The 25,276-nt window shown below is 41.6% G+C and overlaps 1 protein-coding gene across 3 annotated transcripts in view; it reads left to right on the top strand.

Annotated features, from left to right (window-relative positions):
• The first annotated feature begins 336 nt into the window (after positions 1-336).
• Positions 337-25,276, top strand: part of MYO1B (myosin IB) — a 235,345-nt gene continuing 210,405 nt past the window's right edge. For all 3 annotated transcript variants that reach the window (XM_063430177.1, XM_063430176.1, XM_063430175.1), the window contains exon 1: positions 337-595. The gene's annotated coding sequence lies outside the window, so the exon portion shown is untranslated. The remainder of the gene's footprint in view (positions 596-25,276) is intronic.

Below are 25,276 nucleotides of genomic sequence, written 5' to 3'. Positions count from 1 at the left end.
CAGATTGTCCTCCCTGTCTTTTGTTAATGCTACATTAAGGACACTTTTGTCCATAAACCTGGTTATCAATAGAGGGGGGGAAAACACCAGTGATCGATTTTTAATAGCAACTCTTAAATAAAGTTTGTATTGTCATTTTCTCTGCGTACACACCATAACATCAAACAGCTTATGTACTTCACATTTTGAAAGTATCATTTCTGCTTGGACCCTAATAAAGAACATCTTCATTCCCCCAGGTGGCGCTGTGTTCCAGACTCTGAGAGAGAGACCTGTGGGTGGGGTTATATAAAAATGATAGGTGGTAAGGAGGCAGGAATAATACATCCTCTGCTGGGACCTTTCCCTATACCGGCCTCTCTTTAAGGCTGCTGGATAGTGGCAGACTGGGAGGAAGTAACTAACTCTCCGGTTCATTCACACGCTCGCCGGATTAGGGAGCTGTTGGATGCAGTTCATTCCTTTTTCTTATTTCCAGCCATTCTTTGTGGCTGCAATAAACTCTGTTGCTACAGTTACTCTATCTTTGTGGACTAATAATTCGAAAGACTCGGGGACGTTTGGATAGAAGGCACTGGGAGTCATCCCTAGAAAGGTACAGTATAAGCTATGCACGTTAATGAAAATGTATGTTATATAGAAAGAGATACTGTATCTATCTAGTAAGTCTTCAGTTAGTCTCTATACTGTTCCTAACTGTATTTTATGACTTGTATCTGGTAATCATTTGACTGATGGGGGTGTCTTCCAACCACACCTTACTGAAAGGGTTAAATATCAGGGATGGCATGGGAGAGGGTCTTGTTCAGTCATATTTGGTCACACGTGCTCCCCAATTTTAGGGGGTGGAGGGGATTTAAATACCCAGTCTGATTAGCCTGAGGCTACTGAACATAGCTAGGCAGATAATACAGTTTGTCATGAATGGGGAAACCCTTGACAAGTACTGAGCAGTAGATCAGCAACTTCCCCGGGGTGTGGTGGTGAGGGGGGTGTCTGTTTCACCCACCTCTCTCCTTTTGTCTCTTTTTTGCATTGATTCCAGTAAGTAGCAGGGCGTCTGCTGAATCAAACTCAGCCTCACGATCATTCTGACTTTCACACAAACTCATACAAAATCCGAGGGGTTTTATGGCTTTTACTTATTTCTATGCTTCTTTACTTATGGCCCGGGACCCTTTCCCTCCGAATATCATTCAATACATTTTAGCACAAAAAAAAAACCCAAAAAAAACAAAACCTTGAAATCAAATGACTAATACAATGATGCAAAACGTTTAATACTAGACAATGGATGCAACAAGTGACTAGCACTGATTTCAGTGTAACTCCTGGCAGAGATGCTTGTGCCAGACATGTTATACCTTAACACCCCTATGGGGTGATTTCCTCTCTCATAACACACCTTTTTTGGGCAGGCTTAGCTGTACTCTTATTTAAAATACCGGGTTCTGCTTGTCTGTCTGAGACATTGATTGCAATGGTCAATATTGTAGTTGCTTAAATAAAACCCCCCAACCCCCCACGGATAGTACATTAACAGAATCATTTTAAGCACACAATTAAATGCTAACTAATGCTCAAATACCAAGGGATGTCTGGAACCACTAAAATGTGTTTTTAAATCGTGATCTCTGTGAATCATTCTATCTCAGCCAGTTACTGTTACAGCCCTCTGGTTTATATGCATTTACAAAAGGGGAGGGCAGGGGTGCTTTTTAAATTCCATTCATGGTGTCAGTCATGTTTCTAATTAGCACTGGTGATGTCAGCAGTCATCTGGATGAAAAGAGTTAATTTTAATGAAAGGTCTGTGCTTTGTGTGCATGAAGTCTGGGCAAACCTATAATTTGCTGTGTAGTTAACCTGTTGTTTGCCAAAGTGGTAATTGTCCAATATTGAATAAATATTTGCGAGAAGTAATTAACTTTTGTTTGGTGAAGTAGAGTTGCAGTGGCAGTTACTATTATTTAATCTTTAAAATTGTGTATTTAAATCTTGGCACACCTTTAGATTTCAGCTGGCAATACTTCAACGTTTAGTTAATCAACCCTATTTTAGATTTTTACATAAAAGTAAACTAATGCCTTTTTTTTTATTATTCTGTATGTGTACATATATTTAAAAATCCGTAAATGGGTTTATTCACCATGCAGTGAATTGAAATCACAAAACGTTATTGCTAAAGTGTGTATTGTTTAGAATTTTTAAAATCTGGGCTGCAAGAACTAAAAAGGGGTGGGATAGAAATACCTCCTTTTTTAGATTTTCATGACAACTTTGAAAAAACCTGAATTTTACTTCTTGAGTTATTTTCTAAGCTCTGAACTGTAAAAATGGAAATCCAAACGCAAAATTATGGCAAAAATAGCCTCTCTGGAAGAATTCTCCTATTTGGCTGAAGTCCCAACATTTGCCTTTTAGATTTAAATTAATTTTAATTTAATACTTTACTGAATAACTCTGTAAAGTGTGGACACCAAATGGCATATGGGAAACATTGCTACCCTATTCCAACACAATCCATTATCCAAGGGATCATTCCAAGCAACTGGGTCAATTTCTGCAGGACCGCAGGTAAACGCTTCTTATTTGGTTGCACAATGAAGTGTTAAGGCAAAAAATCCTCTCCATTCTAGCCAGTTGTTAATGGCTGCAGGAATTAATTTCTTACATGGGTTCACATCTGAACCCAGTGACCACAATCATTTCTGTAGGATGTGCTCTAACCCAGGGTTTAAGTTGTTCAATCTGTGTCATAAGAGTAAATAGCACCTAAAGGGTTGTTTCATAAATAACCGGTTTTGAGCAGAGCCACGTTATCAATGGGACAAAGCAGACACTGGAACCACTTCATTCTATTGAAATGGTTATTGTGTCTGGAGTGTCCTGGCACTGTCCTACCATTGTTAATGGTTTAAAGGGTTACTGTAACCCTTCCACTTTTTTTTTTTTTTAATTTTCTTTCTTTCTTTATTTTTTGTGTTTTAAAATGCCCTATTGGGCATTACTATTAGATTAAGAACTCATTAATGCTAAACAAGAGTCCCTAGGAGCCAATCAGTGCTACCCTGGGTGGTAATGGAGCCTTACTAAGTGTTACACTGCTAGAAAAATGGTTTATTACTGAATGGAGGGACAGTGCCAGAGGACTCCCAGGTGCTTTAACAGTGATGGCAAAACTATGGCACGCCAAGTCCTCTCTGTGGGCAAGATGCTAAAGCTGCTGATGCTCTCTCCTGCAGGGCCGGTGCTATCCAAGCGCCGGCGCTGCTGGGTGCCTTCACCATGGCAACACTCCATTCTCGTGAGAGTGAACTCTAGCCCAGGAGCTGCAGACTAGAGTTTACTCCCCACTAGAACCGCCAGGGATTCTCCACCGGACCACCAGGGCTTCACAGTCGATATCCCACCACCCTGGGCAAAGGTAAGAAGGGAGGGGGAAAATAAAGCATATATTTATTTTTATTAAAAAAGCATCATTTGTTTTAATCAGCCCCACACACACTGCCCCCACTGTATCCCCACCACTTTGCTCCTCTTCCGGAGTTGTTTCAAAGCTGTTGTATACTGCAGACACATACTCCAAAGAATCCATGTATAAAGTGGAATTATGAGGCAAAAATGTGGTTCTTTGGTGAGCTCCTTTTGTATATGCCTACCCAGAATCCCTTGCAGTAGTGAGAGCACTGTTAATGTGAGATATCTGTGGGGGAAAAAACAAGTCTTATGGTATTTGTGTTTAGCAATGTATTAAAAATATTTATAATTTGTGTGTTGATCTCTCATAATATCCAACCTGTAATATTAATCAGTAACCTGTTTCCGCTTCTTGGTAGTTCTAAGGAAACTGTAATGTCTCGACATGAATCGTCCGTTTTTCCTTTGTTACCAGAGGGTCTTTATAATACGTTACATAGTAAGTGAGAAACTATGAAATCTCATAATTTCTGCAGGAATGGATCTGTATCTTAGATGTCTCTTTACTGTAGCAATACTGTATTTATTAGCTATTTGACCTAGTTTAATGTTACATGGACACTGTGGTATTGTTATAGCCCCGTGCAGGATCTTTCATCTGCAGAGAAAGTGGTGGTGAGTGCCCAGAGGACCATTTAAGTGGTTTGCCTACTAACAGTGAGCGGGTGCCAGGGCTGTGTTTTTAATGTTTGGAGTAGTTTCTTTAGGAGGTGGTGGACCACATTGACTGTTCAATAGATTGTATTAAAGGGAACCTGTCATGACAACAGTTTCTGCATTCATGCCCTCTATTCCTGGACTGTATGGATGATCCTCCTGCTGCACTGCAGAGGATTATAGAATATGTAAAGCAACAACATAAAAAAAACACTATGGTTCTTTTACTGTGCTTCCGTGCAACATTAATAAAAATCTGCAACCGAACTTTTTCATTGGGAAAAAAAATGGTCACTGTACAGGAGAAATGAGAACATCCTGCAAGAGCTGGGTCTCTAGACTCCGAAGCAGAGATTTTCTCACCAGATCAAATATGAAGTATACTCGATGCTGTCAGTACTTTTCTTATCTGATGCCCAGTGAGCCAGACTGTGGAAAGGGAAAAAAAAAAGTGGAAATTTATAAAAAAAAAAAAAAAAAAAAACCACCAACCCACTGTATCCATGTTTTTTAATGAAAATCCCATGGTAAACATGATAAAAGCAATCTATTAAAAGCTCTTTGCATGCACTGTTCCAGAGTGTGCCTTCTACCAAAAGTATTACCTATCAATCCTGAGATGTTAAAATAAATTAAAAAAATAAAAAAATACACCTTTGTGGAATTAGATAACTGTTGTAAACGCCCACATATGATAATTTGCTTGTTGTAGAAAGTGGGGAAAATACACCCCTTGCTCTGTGAAAATCTGGGCATTTTTTTTTTCTCAATACTCCCATACTCTAGCTCAAGCGATCTGATTGAAATGTAAAATTATTTACATAAACCATAGGTGCTTTCATTTTTATAAAATGAGTAAATAGGTTTTTACATTTCATAATATAAGCAGAATGCATGGAAAGTATGACTGTTTCATAAGTCCAGTTAAAATTCAGCAATTGAGTGAATGGTCTGTTGGGTATTGTCAGGTTTCACATTTTGCCCCCACATCTGTGTGTCTTTCTACAGAAATATTATTTAATGGATTACATTACAGACTAATGAATAAAAATAGTGCAGGTGTTGGAAAAATAAACCGGAATATTAAATAGTGGTGGTTTTCACTTTTGTTTTGACTTTTTTATTATAGACCCTAAAAAGAAAAAGTAAAATATATTTAAGAAAAAAACGCGTGCACACACACACCTCTTAATTATTGAATTCAGGTGTTTTCAATCAAACTCATTGCCACAAGTGTATAAAATCAAACACATCTATGCAGTCTGCATTTACAAACACGAGAGGGGGGAGGTTGCTTTAAAGAGATCAGTGATTGCAAGTGTGGTATAGTGAGAGGATTCCACCTTGCAATACGTCAATGTGTAAAATGTCATAGTTCCTTGCATTATTGGAAAGTGGCTGCGTTTAGGAACAGCAGCACTTCAGCAACATAGCGGAAGACTACATAAAGTTACAGACCGGGGTCAGAGCGTGCAGAGGCGCATGGTATGTAAAAGTTGCAAGCACTCTGCTGATGCCATAGCTGAAGAGTTCCAAACTTCCACTGGCATTAATCAGCACAAAAACTGAGGTGAGACCTTCATGGAAGGGTTTCCATGTCCTTGCAGCTGCATGCAAGCCTCACATCACTAAATGCAATGCCAAACGTCGGGATGACTGGTGTAAATCATGGCGTCACTGGACTTTGGAGCAGTGGAAATGTGTTCTGTGAAGTGACAAATCATGCTCCTCTTTTTGACAGTCTGTTGGTTGCTTAAGTCTGAGTTTGGAGACTGCCTGGAGAACGTTGCCTGACTGCATTGTGCCAACTGAAAAGTTTGGCAGAGGAGGGATAATGGTATTGGGCTATTTTCAGGGGTTGGGGCCCCTTACTTTCAGTAAAAGGAAATCTTAATGTTTCTGCATGCCAATACATTGTGGACAATGCTATGCATCCAACTTTGTGGAACAGTTTGGGGAAGTTTCTATTTCAGCATGACTGTGTTCCAATGCACAAAGTCATAAAGGTCTATAAAGACATGCTTGTATGAGTTTGGTGTGGAAGAACTTGGCTGTCCCACAGAGAGCCCTGACGTCAACCCCATCAAACACCTTTTGGGTGAACTAGAACAGAGATTGCGAGGCAGGCTTTCTTGTCCATCATCAGTGCCTGACCTCACAAATGCTCTACTGGATGAATGGGCACAAATTCCCACAGAAACACTCCAAAACCTACTGAAAGTGGTGCAAGAAAGGACCATCAGCATCATGGGTGCCCAAAGCTCAAATATCTGAAAAACGTAAGGCTGGCCATAATAGGTGTTAGAACACACTGCGTATCGCGGTTTTCAGTTTGGCTGCAGGCCAATCAGAGAGCCCTTGATGACCCCTGTCCACTGACGAAGGCACCTTATATTGGGATGTGAGTGTCAGAACTATGGAACAATGGAAGATGGTTGCTTTGTCTTATAAATTACATTTTCTTTTAGATCAGGTGGATGGTCGAGTGCATGTGTCATTTTACCTCAGGAAGAGAGGACAGCACGGTGCATTCTGGGAAGAAGGCATGTCAGTGAAGGCAGTTTTATGCTCTAGGAAACCTTGGATGCTGCCATTCATGTGGTTGCTACTTTGACCCGTACCAGTTACCTAGAGATTGTTGCAGAGCATATACACCCCTTCATGAAAATTGGTTTCCCTGATGACATGGCCTGTTTCAGCAGGATATAGCACCTTTCCTCACTGCAAAATCTGTTAAGGAATGGTTTAAAGGAATATGACAAAGAGTTCAAGGTGTTGCCTCCAAATCCCCCACTTTTCAATATGACTGGGCATCTGTGGGATGTGCTGGGGGAAAAAATCAGATCTTTTGGAGGCCACAACTTGCAGGAATTAAAGGATCTGCTGCTTATATCTTGGTGTCACCAGGATGTGTTCTGTTCAGAGGTTTTGTGGCATCCATGCCTCAACGTGTCAGAGCTATTTTGGCAGCACCGGGGCAACTTACATGATTTTGGGCAGGTTGTTTTAAATGTTGTGGCTGATCCGTCCACTTTTACACATTTCTAGCTAAATATATATAAACGAAAAAGGAGATCTGGCACTCTACCTCTAATGTAGTAAGAATCCAATGAACCACAATGCTGCACGGCAAAGGATCATTTAAACAACACAAACAAACAACAACTGCATTATTTTGGAAAATCCATTGAGTGAATTTATATAATTTTTTTTTTTATCTTAAAAACAATTTTAACAAAAAAATCTGCTTTTCCCTCTATTGTAAGAAAATTCAAATTCACTGACTCATTACTAGCCTTTTCCTGAAAGAAGTCCATATTGACTTCTATGTAAGTATTTATTTACAAATCGCCAACCTGTTCTACAACACAGTACAATAGGTAAACTAAACACTAAGAACACATTTAGACAAACACATGCATTAACCAAACTGTGTCAAATGGCAGTTTTAATATGAATAACATTTGAGAGAGTGTACTAGTAAACCCAGAACTGGTGAAACTATAGAATTTTACCCTTCCTGACCCTGAGATCTGCGTGTTTGGTTTTGAGATGTATGAATCTTTTATTGTGATTGTGTGGTGTTTATTTTTTTGCTCCATTTATTATTTTACCTCTGATGGGTTAGAGACCTGTGTGTATCGTTTTGCCACACACAGAGATCTGCTCAATGGAAAAGTCTCACATTTATTTAAGGTACTTTAATCTTTCTTTGCATATCTTGAGACATACGTGCCTTGTTCTGATTTATAGCACTTTGAGATTTAAAAAAAAATAAAAAAATTAATCAAACACATTTACAAAAAAAACAGTTTTTGCTACTCCAAAACAGAGAATAATTTTCTCTTTCGGAGGACCTTTTAGTTTTTATTAACTGGCTACTTCTAAAAGTAGCAAATCCCGATCACTGATTTAAAGGGAAACTCCAGTGTCAGGAAAACGATCCGTTTTCCTGGCACTGGAGGGTCCCTCTCCCTCCCACCCACCAATCCCCGGTTACTGAAGGGGTGAAAACCCCTTCAGTGACTTACGTGAGGCAGCGGCGATATCCCTCGCCGCTGTCTCCTCCTCCGCGACGCTCCTCCTTGTGATTGCGTCGGCCGGTGGGTGAGACGGATCTCGCCCACCGGCCGAGGAGACCTAATGTGCATGCGCGGAAATGCCACGCATGCGCATTACGTCTCCCTATAGAAAAGCATTGAAAAATAATTTCAATGCTTTCCTGTGGGGTTCTGAGCGACGCTGGAGGTCCTCACACAGCGTGAGGATGTCCAGCGACGCTCTAGCGCAGGTTTCCTGTGCTATGGACCAGGAAGTGACCTCTAGTGGCTGTCTAGTAGACAGCCACTAGAGGTGGAGTTAACCCTGCAATGTACTTATTGCAGTTTATGAAAAACTGCAATAATTACACTTGCAGGGTTAAGGGTAGTGGGAGTTGGCACCCAGACCACTCCAATGGGCAGAAGTGGTCTGGGTGTATGGAGTGTCCCTTTAATGGCTTTAAGAATTAATAATCTCCCTAAGCCACTGAAACCTTTAAAGCATACTTTGCTGTGCTGGGTTCTCTTGTGTTCCAAAAGTAGAATATAAGGAGTTGGGGGACCATAATGTATTGTGGCCACAAACCAAATTTAAATCTTGTTCATTTGTTCTACTAGGAAATCTCTCCATCTATATATATAGATTTTTTTTTTTCTTTTTTTTTTTTTAGAATTGGCAAGGCTAAATAGAGTTCTTACATGTCTATGGTACACTTCCGTTTGGCAAGTTAGAATAAGGAAACGTATAACTTTGTCGTCAGGTGACCTCTTGTAGTAATAAGGTATCCCTTATGAGCCAGGTGTATGCAAAATAACGTTAATACAGAATGGTGAGGGTACGGTCTACAGTAAGCATTACTGTCTATAGCCTTCTGTGAAATTATTCATCAATAAAAACGTCCCAACTGTAAAATTGGACAAATAATGCAAGGTCACTTAAAGTGACATTCTAGGCACCACACGACTTTTGCTTAATGTAGTGGTTTTCGTGTAACGGTAATGTCCCTGCATTCTCACTGCTCAATTATCTGCCGTTTAGGAGAGTTAAATCACTAGGTTTATGCAGTAACCTGTCGGTCACTCACATCTTCCCAACACATTTTATCGAACAATCTGTGGTATATGTACAGAGATATATATGTGTATTGCCTGCAACCGCCTCCTGCGTGTATGTTGTGATAAAAGTTGAATTGGCAGTGCCGGTGATAAGGACTTTTGCCCTAAAAACACGCTGTTAAAATTAAACTTTTTTTTTTTCTTTTTTTTCTTTTCACCCCCGCCCCCCTCCCCTCCCCTCCCCTCCCAGAGGAAACTGTGTAGGTATTGCCAAGCATTCTGTGACCACATCACTTTGGCTTTCATTCAAACCCAGTTACAGCCCTTTTAAAATTGTATGTTCTTTAAAGTGGTATGGAGCACTGTGAACTATTATGTAAAATTTTGCTCACTGCCAGCTGTCTGGGTGTTTTTTAATTCTCCCTATGAATAAACTGTCCATGTAACAAAATTTGAGACTCAACTACGTAATGTTTTTGCTAAAAACAAACTATCTCTAAATATATGCAAACCAACTAACTGCAATTGTAGCTGGAAAAGGCCTATATTGCTTAACTTCAAAAAACTGGGCGTTCGAGTAACAGAACACTCCAGTGTTATAAATAAATATAAGAGAAGCAAAATAGTGGGTCTAATGTGTGGATTTTCAAGCCATGTCTGTTAACATACATCTTAGAAAGTTTAGTTTCTTGAAATAAACTAAAAAATGGCTTGCTATTCTAGAGTCGGAGTGGAGGGGGATAGCTGATGATTTTTCATTGATACGTCTTCCACCACTCTCCACACGTTTGAATTACTGTGACGGTGTTAAAGATCTGCTGTCCTTTGTCCACATTGGTGGCAGGAAATGGATTGTCTCATGCCTAATAGGTATTTTTGTGGGGATGACAATGTGCCAAATGTACATCAATCTCTTGGTATGTGGGTGATTTGAGCTACTTTTCCATAGTGTCAGAGTGGAATGTATAATTCCATCCAAGTCAAATAAGGGAATCAAGTTGCCCTAACTCCCCCTGTTCTGCTTCCACTTTTCCATATAACATATTTATTGGGTAAGAGTAGAATGCCTTAATAGAGTGCTGGGTACTTCCCCTTTTGATAAACCAAAGGTCCCGTTTCTCATTCCTAGCATTTAAAGATTAAGGTACATGGATGAAATATTTTTTCTTCTTTCTGTTTTATTGTAACAAAGTATTATAATGTATCATAAATGTTGCCTAGGTTAGGAATGGGTTGAACCCCCTTTTGCATTATTTATTTTTAATTTTTTTTAGTCCTGATCTATATTATACACAAAATCTCTTTATCAAAGACCTTTTGAAAACAGTCATAGCTGTTGTGTGCTGGAGGCAAAACTGAAGCTTGTGCCTTAAACCTGGCCAGTTTATTTCAATTAGTTGTCTCTTAATGGCTTCCTTCTGTTTCCTGTTGCATTAACCATGTGGCTGTACTTTTTATTTTTTTTATTTTTTTTTGTCTTTTCTTAAAAATGTTTGTCATTATAGAGCAGGGCCATGGACGTGCCAAATTCCACCCAGGGTACTAGAACAGTAACAAACATGCTGATAATTGGTCCTGATTAATGTGATAGCGCTCAAGTCACACAAGTGAGAACTTTGGGCAAGACCTTTACATCTAGTAATAATGCTGAGCTTCACGGTGTCCACTCTGGCTGTGAAGCAGACCACTGCTGGCACCAAAATAAATTTAACTTTTCATGTATCTGTTTTATAGATGGGTGAATGTACACACATCCACATATAAATAGTGATGGCATGTGTCTTCTTGAAGTTGTCATGGAGGAAGGAATCTGGCTGTGCAGCGTTTCAGCTTGAAACAATGCTCATCCATGGCTATCTGCACTTGTGTGAATGAAGCTAGTTACTCCCCTGGCACACGTTAATTTGTCCGGACTGCCAAATCTGTGCATATTTTCTATTTGTTGTTGGTGTGCATGGCTTTCTGACAAGCTGTAATCTGATTCTCTACCTTGCAGCAAAGGAAAGCTTGTGTCTCCCCTCCCATCTCTCTGTACCCATCTCATTTATTTTTGGCTTTTTCATACCCTGTCTCCCTTAACACTCGCTCCAAACCTCCCTGGCTCAGAGTATGTGCTTTGAACGATCTGAACTGTCCACTCAAAGGCTTCTCTACAAGAAGCCTTTGAATGGACCTCACGATGACAGGCGTGACGTCAGGAGGTGTTGTTGAAAGTGGCGATGGGAACTAAACCAGTGCTTAATTTCAGGTAAGTAAAAACATATTTTATGACTTATTTCACGATTTGGAATGGTGGACCTAATCAATAATGCCCAAGAGGTCATTCATCATCATCATCATCATCATAATAATAATAATAATAATAATAATAATAATAATAATAATAAAAGGGAGGAGGACAAAACCTAGAAGAACACTTTAAAAGAACATTATAGTGTTAGGAATACAAACTATAGTGTTCCTCTGCCCCCTACTTGGCAGTCAACCCCCAGTGGCAGTTAAAGGGTTAAATAACCCTTTAGACACATCTTATTCCATCATATATGGCCTTCCCCGTAGGAACACATTGAATCAGTACTTTCCTATGGGGATTTAAGACGCTGGATGTCCTCATGGAAACCATTAAGTCAAACTCTGTGAAACAGCATGAAGTACCTCTAGGGGCTGTTTGGTAGACCGCAACAAGAGGCAGTAATAACTCTGCAATATAAACATTGCAGTTTATCTTGTTTATGTTTTACATTGCAGGTTTAAAGGGACACTCCAGTGCCAGGAAAACAAACCGTTTTTCTGGCACTGCAGGTCCCCTCTCCCTCCCACCCCCCATCCCAGGTTGCTGAAGGGGGATTAAACCCCTTCAGTGACTTACCGAAGTCCAGCGCCGATTTCCCTCTATGCTGGTCCAGGGTCCGCCCACGCTCCGCACGCATTAGACCTCCCCGTAGGAAAGCATTGAAAAATGCTTTCAATGCTTTCCTATGGGGATTTTTGCGACGCTGGAGGTCCTCACACAGCGTGAGGATGTCTAGCGATGCTATAGCACAGACAATCTGTGCTATGAACCAGAAAGAGCCCTCTAGTGGCTGTCTATTAGACACACAAGTGAGACAGCCACTAGAGGAGGAGTTAACCCTGCAAGGTAAATATTGCAGTTTATGAAAACTGCAATATTTACAGTTGCAGGGTTAAGGGTAGTGGGAGTTGGCACCCAGACCACTCCAATGGGCAGAAGTGGTCTGGGTGCCTGGAGTGTCCCTTTAAGGGAACAGGTACACTGCAACCAGACCACTTCAACGAGCGGAAGTGATCTGGGTGACTATAGCTTGATTCTTGAAATGGTCTCTATTTGCAAAGATCCAAATATTATGATTTCTGTTTTCAGTTTTAGTGCTTTCCCACAATTCACTCAAACTATAACTCTCGTCCCATAGTTGAACACAATTTTGGTGTGCATATAGCTTATCAAATGGGGGAAAAAAATATTGTTGGTTTATTGTAAAACAGGATGTTGTGTACTTTGGTTCCAGAGAACAAAAAAAGCCCAACTACATTGTTTAAATGATGTATGAATACATTGTCTTCTGGTTTGATTATTAATCAGCTCCTTTGAACTGCTAACAGAGCATTGCAGTCTGGGTCATGCTTTGTGTAGTTTTCCAGTCTGTTATCTGTAAACTTAATGTGAGAAAACAGGTAGTGTTTTAATTTACCTTCCAGTAGGATCTGAAGGAGTTCATTACTTCCATGATTACCTTACCTCACAACTGTCCCAGTTTGTGGCTCATATCTCGATACCCCTGGTTTGTTTTCTGTTGTGCTGTTTGTGGGGAAACAGTCTGCACGGTCTGCTTCCTTGGATTTTCTAGCCTTTAAAGTGACTTGCTGGGCACTACAACCAGTTCCATTACTAAAGTGGTTATAAGACTGATTTTACCTGATGCTGTTACTCTATATCTGGTGTTAAAGGGAGCATAAAGAAATACATTTGCCATTTTCAAAGCCAGTTTTGTTAAAGGCAAGTCACTGATTGACTGAGTGCACCAGCTGACTGCTCTCAGCCAAACAGCGGCACCCCTATCAGGCAGCACTCCACGCTTCCTGAAACTGATATTCAGAATTCAGATGTCTCCTGTTTTGGGTTAATATTGGTGCTGGAGGCAATTTTGGGATACCATTTTAAGAAAATTTTTTACCCCTGAAGGTAAGTGTGCCCAGGAGCCTTGTGGCACCACAACAACTTAATTTAAATGAAGTTATTTTGGTGCCTGAAGTGCCCCTATAAATCATTCTAACTAATGCTTGTTTATTAGCCCCAGTGGTGATGGTTGATACCGAGAGGAGGAACTGTGCCAGGGGGACTCCTGGTACTGTAACCATGTAAGTGAGCTGTGATCTAGTTACTAGATTGTTTCTTTAATAGGTTTAATTTGTGAAAAGCATTTATGCTCATAATAAAAGGCTACACCAAACTTTGTGAAAATCCCAAGGCAGTTGTTTCCAAACCAGTCCTCCAGGCACGGCTACCAGTCCATGATTCAGATGGTGGTAGTGAGGGGTGTTGTGTGGTTTTAGTTTTTTTTTTTGCCCCATGGCTTAGTATCCAGACAACTGGTCGCTATCAAGGATTGGCATTAACAGGCCTTATGTTGGATTAAAGACCTCTTCCGGTACACCAGTACTAGTTCTAGATTCATTGCACTGGGAGGTATGAATTGCAGATGGGGGATGTGTTGGTTAAATAGTTGCCAAGGGGCAGACCTATCCATAATAGGACTAGCATGAATGCTCATGGGCTATATGCCTTGAGTGAGCTTTGTACAGCACAATAGCTTCTAATAATTTACATGCACTGAACTTAAAGGGGCACTCTAGAGCGCTTCAGCTTACTAAAGTGCTTGATGTGCGAAGAGTGAGTCAACTGGTCCTGTTACTAGACCTGTGCATGTTATTTTGTTCCAGATTGAATTTTATCCAAGTTCTGAAGCAGCTGATTTTTTTTTTTTTTTTTTTAATCAAAGGAAAATTAGATTTGTTATGGATTTGTTTAAGCTGAAACTATTTGTTTTGGATCCTTTCCTATTGATAATGATAGCAAAGTAGGGAGTTTTCTACTAAACAACTGAAGGAGCAAAATTAAGAAAAGGAATCCCTAACTTTGTATCATTTGGTTTGTCCGTATGTATGTATAGCGAGAGAGCGCGAAAACCACTGATAATCTCGATGGGAAAAGAAGGTCTTGCGAAAGCATTGGGGAACTACAGCTTTTGCGAGCTGGTTTTAGACATACACCCCTTTCTTCAAAAAATTAAAACCTAATTAAATGCATGCATGTTTTGTTTGTAATCTAAAAGTGGTATATTTATAAAGCAGTTCTTTTTTTTTTTTTTTTTCACTTTTGTTTTATTTTTTTTATTGTGTACATTTGGACTGTGGAGTGCACTTTTATCCAGTGTTTGGGTGTCCCAGATGTGGGACACCAGAACAAACCTGGGGTGGTGGAATACGACCTCACATTTTGTATGGTCTTATCAAATCCGGGCTTGTTGGGTAACATCCCAACAAGATGATGGAGCAGTATGGATATTGTGTATTCTTTGCCTACATGATTAGCATATTCCTGTTTTTATATTTCCCCTCCATGCAAAACATGTTACATATTTAAAGGCTTCCTAAACTGGCCTCTTTTGCAATGCTTAATATTACAAGTTGTGAACGCAATTTTGTCTTTGCTTCTGTCACATAAATATTAACCACATGATCATGGAAAGGAACAAAAACATTCCACGATGTGGGAATAGCAGCCATATGTTTGTCATAAAGCAAACTGCACAAATGCAGTGGAGTGCTTATGGCTTGTTTACATAGACTTTATCTTGGGAATCCAGTGATAAAGTTCTAGTTTCTTGTGTTTGTATATAGTCCTCTAAAAGGACATCTGTCTGATTTCCAATGTGTTACTTTTTTTTTTCTTCCTCCTTTTATCATGTTCTCATTCACCGTACTATATACAAGCAATTTTAAGTGAGTTTGAAAATCTAGGACAAGTCAATTCTATGTTCGTTTTGGCAATTTTTTTCTTACTTTAGTGAATAACACAGATTTTATATGATGTGTGTGTGTGTATGTATATGTGTATATATATATATATATATATATATATATATATATATATATATATATATAAATTTTTTGTTTACAATGTATTTATTTTGACATTTTGGGGGGTAACAAATGCCATTTAGACTGGATTGTAAGCACTATAAAAATGTTTGTTTCATAGGTTATGGTAATAGAGTGGTCACTGTCAATATATCCCTGTTTACATAGTTACTTGTAAACTGCAGCATTTGGCAAAAAAAAGTGATGCAGTAGGAAGACTGTTAATTCTGTGACAGGAATTTTTAATTTTTGTCTTTTGCTGGCCAACTCCCATGTAGCTTGTACACACTTTCTCTTTCTATATCTCTAAAGAGCTACAGCTCAAGCTGTGCTCATTCATGGTAGAACACATTACACAACTAAATAAACAAACTGGCAGCTGCTGTCAACATATTAAGTTCTACTCCGAGTGGTACTATGATGGAGAACGAATATGCTTTAAGCCGCTTCTTTAAATGGATTTATGAAATAAGATCAGGTCCCCATATACCAGAATCAGAGGCTCCTGATTGGTGGAATCTCTTCCTGAATTGGCAGGTGCTCACTACTGTTGCTTGATAATTACAGTAGTTATAAGATGTTTTTGCAGGAATGTGTCTTTACAATGGACAATAGATTGTCCCCCCCATTAGATCATTCAGTACTGTCCTATAGGGGAGGAACTAGAAACCACTGGGCCCTGGTTCAAGAGTCAATGAAGGGCCTCCTACCACCTCCTTGAGAAATAAGTGGGGTCTGTGTGGTGGCTGCATTATTGTACACGGGTTATCTGATTGTATGTTGCGCAGTAGTGGTACTACCTTCGGTGCGGCAGCATCGGGCCTGCACACTAAGGGGGCTCATTGGGTGGCTCATGCACTTAAATCACCCAGTAGGCATTTGTCCGCAGTGGCGCAGTCAGGCGCTGTGACCCTTTAACTTTACAACCGGGCCTCGTTCTTATTAGCAGCCTTGCTGGTAGTGCCACCACTGTTGCCTGGTTTTGCTGTAGCAATTTTTTTTAAAATAAGCATTACATAAGATCTCAAGCCAATCCAGAGAAGCATTGTGACCCTATGATGCATTTTTGATCATTCCCATCCTTCACCAGTTAGATACTTCTCCTAGAGAAAAAACTTTAATTCTGTGCTTTTCTATGAGAAACCTTAACATTCGGCAAAGCTGGAATTCCATAATGGAAAGTCTTCTACGAGGAAATGCCTCCGGGGCTGTGTGACTGTCATTTGAAGGAAACACTGGTTTCGTTTGTAGGCAGAATTTCTATGAGGTGTTGGTCTGCTTAATTCAGTGGTGTTCCGTAACTCAATCATTTGGAGCTGCTAAATGAGGTAAATTAGTCTTCATTCATCTTTTATTAAAACTAAATTTCATATTTATCTGAGTCTACTGCAGCAAGGATCCTACTTGGGACTTACTTTCTGATGTCCTGACTTTGAGGTGCTTAGGAATGCATGTTCTTACTTTGAACCCTTAACAGTGTTGATGGGGAAATCTGCTGAAGTTTCGCTATACAATGCGTTTTTTTTTTTTTTTGTGTGTGTGTAAGCAAAGCATATTTTCTGTTTAAATTATCTTTCTTGGCTTGCAATTGCTTTCTGACATACATTTTTGCAGACATCTTTTAATTATTCACCAGTCAGTCCTTCGGTCAGCAACATTAGAAAGTATAAGTTACAAACATGTTTTTTGATTTAAAAAAATCCATGGCCATTGGAGTAACTAAATGACCTCCATTTGTCTAAATATACATAGGGATTAAGGAGAGAGCGCAGGTAAATATTTTTTTGTTTTGTTTTTAACTATATATTGGGGCTGATGTGTAATGTGGTCATTGCTTCCACCCAGGAGTGATGGGAGTGAGTGCAGGACTTAACTTTTTGTATTTGTAACAAATTATACGGTTTAGTTGAGATTGCTTAAGATATGTTGGTGTTTTTCAAGTCTTCAGTGACCATTACTGATGAGCAAGGTTTAGAGAACATGCAATATTAATAGCCAATCAACATTTGTTGTGTGCAGTGTATCTCCCATTGTGCAGGAAATAGTTCACTGAAATCTCTGTTCTATACAAAGGCAGTCCAATGTTGGCGCACATTATTTTCAAACACATTTAGGAGCAATTATCACTAGCAATATTTTTTTTTTTTGCACAACTTAATAAGCTGACTAAAACTCATTTGTCACGCTGTGTTTAAAAATAAATAAAATAATGTGTGTGTGTGTGTGTGTGTGTGTGTGTGTGTATATATATATATATATATATATATGTATATGTGTGTATATATATATATATATATATATATATATATATATATATATATATATATATATATATATATATATATATATATATATAAAAATATTTATTCAGTACAACCGCTTTGAAACCACTCAGGAAGAGATGCAAAGTCAGTGAACCACTCATGGACAGCTGTTTCGTTGTTGATGCAACTCATCAGCATGAGGTTGGTTACTGGCTTGCTACTGAGGCTTGGCATTAATTGTGGAGTAGTGTTGTCACGAACCCGAAATTTTCGGAACGCGAACTTCCGCAAATGTTCGCGAACCGCCATTGACTTCAATGGGCAGGCGAATTTTAAAACCAACAGGGACTTTCTGGCCACAAAAGTGATGGAAAAGTTGTTTCAAGGGGACTAACACCTGGACTGTGGCATGCCGGAGGGGGATCCATGGCAAAACTCCCATGGAAAATTGCACAGTTGATGCAGAGTCTGCTTTTAATCCATAAAGGGCATAAATCACCTAACATTGACACCCGTCCTCAGAGACCATGATACACACTGACACAGAGCAGAATAGAGACTGTTACCCCTACATAGGGTCACTTGGCAGATATGGCGGGGTCGTGGGAGGGGGAGGATGACTTTCACCTCTTCCCCTGTTACATTCCGTTGTGCTGTGACATCACCCTTATACGCTGTGTAAAGCATACTATTTAATTTGATCAGCATGGCCACTTGAGTTTTTATAGTTTTCACGCTGCTTGTAGTTTATATATGGTTCACAAAAATCAAACAAACGATAAAGTAAACATGTAAGGATTCAGAATATTCTTTCAAACCCTTACACATTGTGTGTACGTATTTTTTGTCTTAAGTTTGTGGCTTTAAGAGGTTCACGTTGTTTCTATGATGTGCATAACATGTTCTTGTAAATGTTTGTTAAATTTTTCCTGGAATTGTAATTTTTGAATCTGAATAAAGAAAGTCAAATCCCTGATACACACTGACACAGAGCAGAATAGGGACTGTTCCCCCTATATAGGGTCACTTGGCAGATATGGATTGACACCTGTCCTCAAAACCCCTGATACACACTGACACAGAGCAGAATAGGGACTGTTCCCCCTATATAGGGTCACTTGGCAGATATGGATTGACACCTGTCCTCAAAACCCCTGATACACACTGACACAGAGCAGAATAGGGACTGTTCCTCCTACATAGGGTCACTTGGCAGATATGGATTGACACCTGTCCTCAAAACCCCTGATACACACTGACACAGAGCAGAATAGGGACTGTTCCCTGTCCACAGAGACCATGATACACACTGACACAGAGCAGAATAGGGACTGTTCCCCCTACATAGGGTCACTTGGCAGATATGGATTGACACCTGTCCTCAAAACCCCTGATACACACTGACACAGAGCAGAATAGGGACTGTTCCCCCTACATAGGGTCACTTGGCAGGTATGGATTGACACCTGTCCTCAACACCCCTGATACCCACTGACACAGAGCAGAATAGAGACTGTTCCCCGTCCACAGAGACCCTGATACACACTGACACAGAGCAGAATAGGGTCTGTTACCCCTACATAGGGTCACTTGGCAGGTATGGATTGACACCTGTCCTCAAAGCCCATGATACACACTGGGGGGAGCTACTGTCCTCCCCAACCCCTGCGCGGTGGGTGGGGGCCATAAATGACAATGGGGGGGCCTACTTTCCTCCCCCCTGGCCCCCATCCCTGCGCGGTGGGTGGGGGGCATAAATCACAATGGGACGGACCTACTGATAGGAGTGGAGTATTGTTCATATCAGTTTAATACCTTCCGCGTCTCCTATCAGTGGACGTGTAAATGGCAGAGATTTTTAATTGTTGAATCACCTCCCCTTTTTAGGCCAAGGTGGGAAGATGCTTAGACCACTGGTATATTGGTGCCATCTTGGAGGATTTTTTTTTGGTTTGGTTTTTGAAGCCACAGTGCTGCACCAGTGGGCCTAAAAATTAGGCATGTACACATGCCTGAAAAATTTGGTATTGTTGCAGCCGCTGCTTTCGCAGCGGCCAGAAAAATTGATGTTTGTTTCACAGGCAGAAAGTGCCCTAAAACATGGCGGCTTGAACCCTAGTTGGTGGCGGATAAGTCACGCAAGTCAAACGTCATTCAGAGCTAAAATACAGCAGCGTGTGGACCATTTTTAGCCCAAGGCAGCTCATCTCATCAGGCCTTTTTTAATCGAATGTATCGCCCAGTGTCAGTCCCTTCGGGATCCATCCCTCATTCATCTTAATAAAGGTGAGGTAATCTAGACTTTTTTGACCTAGGCGACTTCTCTTCTCAGTGACAATACCTCCTGCTGCACTGAAGGTCCTTTCTGACAGGACACTTGAAGCGGGGCAGGCCAGAAGTTCTATCGCAAATTGGGATAGATCAGGCCACAGGTCAAGCCTGCACACCCAGTAGTCAAGGGGTTCATCGCTCCTCAGAGTGTCGATATCTGCAGTTAAGGCGAGGTAGTCTGCTACCTGTCGGTCAAGTCGCTCTCTGAGGGTGGATCCCGAACGGCTGTGGCGATGCGTAGGACTTAAAAAGGTCCGCATGTCCTCCAACAACAACACGTCTTTAAAGCGTCCTGTCCTTGCCGGCGTGGTCGTGGGAGGAGGAGGATTACTTTCACCTCTCCCCGTGTTAGATTCCCGTTGTGCTGTGACATCACCCTTATACGCTGTGTAAAGCATACTTTTTAATTTTATTTTGCAAATGCTGCATCCTTTCCGACTTGTTGTAATTCGGTAACATTTCTGCCACTTTCTGCTTATACCGGGGGTCTAGTAGCGTGGACACCCAGTACAGGTCGTTCACCTTCAGCCTTTTTATACGAGGGTCCCTCAACAGGCAGGACAGCATGAAAGACCCCATTTGCACAAGGTTGGATGCCGAGCTACTCATTTCCCGTTCCTCCTCCTCACTGATGTCATTAAAGGTATGTTATTCCCCCCAGCCACGTACAACACCACGGGTACCAGATAGGTGACAACGAGCACCCTGGGATGCCTGTTGTGTTTGGTCTTGCTCCTCCTCCTCCTCCTCCTCAAAGATACAATCCTCCTCTGACTCCTCTTCCTCACAATCCTCTTCCAGCGTTGCCGCAGGTCCAGCAAGCGATGCTGATAAGACTGTTTCTGGTGGTGATGGTGACCACAACTCTTCCTCTTCCTCTTCACGCTCATCTACAGCCTGATCCAGCACTCTTCGCAGGGCACGCTCCAGGAAGAAAACAAATGGTATGATGTCGCTGATGGTGCCTTCGTTGCGACTGACTAGGTTTGTCACCTCCTCAAAAGGACGCATGAGCGTCCAGTAACGTGGCAAAAAAATTCCCAGTTCCCCAGAGGCTGTCCTAGCACCCCGGTCATACAAATATTCATTAACAGCTTTTTCTTGTTGGAGCAGGCGGTCGAACATTAGGAGTGTTGAATTCCAACGTGTAGGGCTGTCGCAAATCAAGCGCCTCACTGGCATGTTGTTTCGCCGCTGGATATCGGCAAAGTGAGCCATGGCCGTGTAGAAACGCCTGAAATGGCCACACACCTTCCTGGCCGGCTTCAGGACGTCCTGTAAGCCTGTGTACTTATGCACAAAGCGTTGTACGATCAGATTACACACATGTGCCATGCACGGCACATGTGTCAACTTGCCCAACTTCAATGCCGCTATCAAATTTTTTCCGTTGTCACACACCACTTTGCCAATATCCAGTTGCTGCGGAGTCAGCCACTTTTCCACCTGTGCGTTCAGGGCGGACAGGAGTGCTTGTCCGGTGTGACTCTCTGCTTTCAAGCAAGTCAAACCCAAGACGGCGTGACACTGCCGTATCCGGGATGTGGAATAGTACCTGGGGAGCTGGGGGGGGTGCCGTTGATGTGGAGCAAGACGCAGCAGCACAAGAGGACTCAGCCGAGGAGGTTATGAAAGAGGATGGAGTAGGAGGAGTAGAGGAGGTGGCAGCAGGACTGCCTGCAATTCGTGGCGGTGTCACCAACTCCTCTGCAATGCCACGCATTCCTTGCTTGTCAGCCGTCAGCAGGTTTACCCAATGCGCAGTGTAGGTGATATACCTGCCCTGACCATGCTTTGCAGACCAGGTATCAGTGGTCAGATGGACCCTTGCCCCAACACTGTGTGCCAGACATGCCATTACTTCCTTTTGCACAATCGAGTACAAGTTGGGGATTGCCTTTTGTGAAAAGAAATTCCGGCCAGGTACCTTCCACTGCGGTGTCCCAATAGCTACAAAGTTTTTGAACGCCTCAGACTCAGCCAGATTGTATTGTAAAAGCTGGCGGGCTAATAGTTCGGACAAGCCAGCTGTCAGACACTGGGCAAGGGGGTGACTTGGTGACATTGGCTTCTTACGCTCAAACATGTCCTTGACAGACACATGACTGTGGGCAGATGAACGGGAACTGTTCAAGGCGGGAGACGGAGTGGCGGATGGTTGAGAGGGGGCAAGAAGGACAGCAGTGGTTGACGTGGCTGAAGATGCTAGACCAGGAGGAGGATGGCGACTTAGAGTAGGCGTGCTGCTTGTACTCATGTGTTGATCCTATAGGCGTTTGTGATGTGAGATCATGTGCCTACGCAAAGCAGTTGTACCTAGGTGGGTGTTGGACCTCCCACGACTCAGTTTCCTTTGGCACAGGTTGCAAATGGCATCGCTGTTGTCCGAGGCAGACACACAAAAAAAATGCCACACTGCTGAGCTCTGCAATGACTGCATTCTGGTGGTGGACACAGCATGCGTTGATTGGTGTGCTGTCGGGCTGACCCCGGGTGCCAATGCATGCTGTCTGACTGTGCCACTAGCTCCTTGCGACGACCCCCCCCCCTGCTTCCAACTCGTCTCCTCCTCCTCTCTGTCTCCCCATCTGAACTTTCGCCCTGTTCTTCTTCTTGCCGAGCGGGCACCCACGTGACATCCATGGACGTATCGTCATCATCAACCGCTTCGCTTGTATCTGACAACTCAGAAAAGGAAGCAGCAGCGGGTACAACATCATCATCATCACACCATACCTCCATGTGTTTAATGCTGCCTGCCTGAGACATATCCCTGTTATCTACATCCTCTAGCAATAATGGTTGCCCATCACTCATTTCTTCAAACGGGTGTGTGAATAACTCCTCTGACATACCAAGTAAAGCGGCTGTGATGCTAGTTTTGGTGGTGGCGGCAGGCGGGTGAGTGGTATCTTGAGAGGTGCCTGAAGCTAAGCTGGAGGAGGATGGTGCGTCAAGGTTCCGAGCGGAGGCTGTACAAGATTGGGTGTCCTGTGTTAGCCAGTCAACTATGTCCTCAGAACTTTTCAAGTTCAGGGTACGTGGCTTCTGAAAACTGGGCATTATTCTAGGGCAAAAGGGAATCACAGCACCCCACAACCACGACGGCCCCTGCGGGGTGGCCTGCCTCTGCCTGTCTTATTTTTGGGGATTAGTGGTACTATGCGTGCAAGCTACTGTGAGACCAGATATGATTGGCAATGTGAACTGTAACAGTTCTGCAGAGCACACACTGTAGGCCTGACACACCCGCTTGAAGACAAGTAACTGCTATTCAATCTATAACAGTGGGAAAAAAAAATTTTGGTTTTAAAAGCATGCTAAAGAGACACCAGATATGATTGGCAACTGTCAAAGCACGCTGGCACAGGTCTGCAGAGCACACGCTGAAGTAGGCCTGACACCCAGACGCTTGCAGACAACTAACTGCTCTTCTATTACAGTGAAAAAAAATTATTTCTTTTAAATGTAAAGCTTAACCTATTGTAAAAACAGATATGAGTGGTGGCACTGGGCAAGTAGGCACAGTATCCAATGTGAACCTCACACAGAAGCTGGCAGGCAGGCACCTGCAATTACATTACACAGGGAAAAAAAAAAAAAAAAAGCTGCCTGATGTTCTAGCCCTTCAGGATTGTAGTGGACACTGAATACCCTAGCCTAGCTATCAATTTCCCTATCTAATCAGCAGCAGCTAAACTTTCCCTCCTCTCACTAAGCATGCAGCTTCAGAATGAATCGAAAATGGATGCTGGGAGGGAGGTTGGAGGGTGTGGAAGGGAGGGAGTGCTGCTGATTGGCTGGAATGTGTCTGCTGACCGAGAGGCACAGGGTCAAAGTTTGCCCAATGATGACGAATAGGGGGCGGATCGAACTGCGCATGTGTCCGCCCGCCGCGGCGAACGCGAACACGCTAAGTTCGCCGGGAACTGTTCGCCGGCGGACAGTTCGGTACATCACTATTGTGGAGCACAAACCAAGAAAGTTATTGGTGGGAAAGTTCTATATAATTTTTTTTTCTTTGGGTAATGCATGTAAAAGTATTCATTCTTGCAGTGCTAATCCATGCATGGCTGCATACGGCACTATTGAAGGAATGCTTGAGCATGCCTGCGCTTGTACTGCATTTCTTGGAAGCTCCCAAGGCATCATTGTGCAGCAAAGATTACCTTAATGTGGATGTGCAGTGGTGTTGGTGCGTGTGAGTTCCACCACCTTTCTCTATGCTTCTGCAGATGGCTATAGTGTTCATTGTATTGAAGTTATAGAAGGAACCTATCAAACCTTTAACTTGTTGAGCAATCTTTGGAACTATATTATTATTTTTAATTTAGATGCCCAAATGTCATTGCATGTAAGCTATAATCATCATAGTTACCGGTATATTTTTGTTCTTGTGTTTCATGGTAGAATTTTGAATACATGAAATATCTTTACATAATATACATTTGTGTTTTCTTTGTTTCACCCCAATCGTTAAAGTGGGAGGATGCCTCTGGCAGGTTGGATTTAGCCTTGTTACAGTTTGTTCAATCTATGCTCCAAAACAAAGTTCATTTTTGCCTTTTATCCTGCACGGGTCAATATCATGAAGGACAGATATTGCAAAATGACTAAAGGAAAAATGTGGACTCTATGTAACGTGGGGGGATGTGGGAAAGACTCCACAACTTTCTATGTAAACGTTTTTAGTCTTATTTCTTTTGTGTGTGTGTGTGTGTGTGTGTAAAAGCAGACATGCATATCCTTTATTAATGAACACTCTAAAATGTAGGCTTGACAAATACTCTAGGAGTGTTTTTTTTTGTTGACTGAATAAACCATTTCACCTACATAATGCTATGTGCTGAGGAATTTCTTTTATATTGCCAATCTAAAATGTAGAACAGGGGTAGCAAAGAGTGCCAGTGATGTATTTATAGCAATTAAAAATGACAAATTCAAATCTATGTGTGTGCGCAGAGCCATGCTAACATTTTACTGGATGGGACAGGTTATACAAAAATGCTAAAAATAAAAAAAAAATTGATGTGCTTAAAATGTAATTTTGGAGTTTTTTTTGGTTTTTTTTTAATCTGGCTTTCTAAAAAAAAAACACACGCTCTGAATGTATGAAAATCCATATCTTCCTATTGCCGGCGTACATAATTATAGAAATGCTTAATCTAGTCCAGACCCTAATAAAGAATATCTTAAAACCTTCTGGAGTCTTAAACTGCAAGCAAGTCCTGAACTGTTTTTTTGGGGGGGTTTTTTGTGTACAATATATTAAAACGGTCAACGCACAGA

The sequence above is a fragment of the Pelobates fuscus genome, chromosome 8 (genome assembly GCF_036172605.1).
Source record: "Pelobates fuscus isolate aPelFus1 chromosome 8, aPelFus1.pri, whole genome shotgun sequence".
In the NCBI taxonomy this organism is placed as follows: domain Eukaryota; kingdom Metazoa; phylum Chordata; class Amphibia; order Anura; family Pelobatidae; genus Pelobates; species Pelobates fuscus.
This window is presented reverse-complemented; position numbering and strand designations above follow the sequence as displayed.